The following is a 1,442-nucleotide window of genomic DNA, read 5'->3' on the forward strand; positions in this document are numbered from 1 at the left end:
AGGTTCTATTGTGTGTGAAACTGTTTATTTTTTTCGTGGGCGAATACTCATCCTTTTGACCTGAAATTTGTCGCGTTTTGTCCCAAATTCAGTAGATTCTTACGTGGAATTTCAGGAAAAAACTATTTCGGGAGAATTTTTCAGAAATTTTGTGCAAACCAAGGCTATCCTCTACCGAAACTTGTGAAATTTCGCCCTACTCTCTGAAATTTTATTTTGGGTCCGTATTGCGCCGAAAAAATTCACACAAGTACTTTCATATGTTGTTTGCACCCAGGTAAGGAGGCACGTCCATAAAAAGAATCACAAAAAGAAGATACGGGGGAGAAAAACCAGGACGTTTTGTTTTCGGAAAACCAGTTTTGTTCACCCTCGGTCTGGGACTTACTACGCCTTATTCCTTAGGTATTTTGGTATGGAATTTTTACCAGACGTTCTTCACCGTGTCTATTGAGTTTTGGCAGAGATTTGAGCCCTAGACTCGTCCCACAAGATTGGCAACAAATTTTTGATTCATCACTGCCAGGACTGAAAGGAAGGTTCTATTGTGTGTGAAACGGTTTGATTTTTTTCGTGGGCGAATACTCATACGTTTGACCTGAAATTTGTCGCGTTTTGTCCCAAATTCAGTAGAGATTCTTACGTGGAATTTCAGGAAAAAACTATTTCGGGAGAATTTTTCAGAAATTTTGTGCAAACCAAGGCTATCCTTTACCGAAACTTGTGAAATTTCGCCCTACTTTCTGAAATATTATTCTAGGTCCGTATTGCGCTGGAAAAATTCACACAAGTACTTTCATATGTTGTTTGCACCCAGGTAAGGAGGCACGTCCATAAAAAGAATCACATAAAGAAGATACGGGGGAGAAAAGCCAAGACGTTTTGTTTTCAGAAAACCAGTTTTGTTCACCCTCGGTCTGGGACTTACTACGCCTTACTCCTTGGGTATTTTGGTATGGTATTTTTACCAGACATTCTTCACCGTGTCTACTGAGTTTTGGCCGAGATTTGAGCCCCAGACTCGTCCCACAAGATTGGCAACAAATTTTTTATTCATCACTGCCAGGACTGAAAGGAAGGTTCGTTTGTGTGTGAAACTGTTTGATTTTTTTCGTGGGCGAATACTCATCCGTTTGACCTTAAATTTGTCGCGTTTTGTCCCAAATTCAGTGGAGATTCTTACGTGGAATTTCAGGAAAAAACTATTTCGGGAGAATTTTTCAGAAATTTTGTGCAAACCAAGGCTATCCTCTATCAAAACTAGTGAAATTTCGCCCTAAATTCTGAAATTTTATTCTGGGTCCGTATTGCGCTGGAAAAATTCATACAAGTACTTTCATATGTTGTTTGCACCCAGGTAAGGAGGCACGTCCATAAAAAGAATCACAAAAAGAAGATACGGGGGAGAAAAGCCAGAACGTTTTATTTTCGGAAAAGCAGTT

Source organism: Phaseolus vulgaris, chromosome 4 (assembly GCF_000499845.2).
Source record: "Phaseolus vulgaris cultivar G19833 chromosome 4, P. vulgaris v2.0, whole genome shotgun sequence".
Lineage (NCBI taxonomy): Eukaryota > Viridiplantae > Streptophyta > Magnoliopsida > Fabales > Fabaceae > Phaseolus > Phaseolus vulgaris.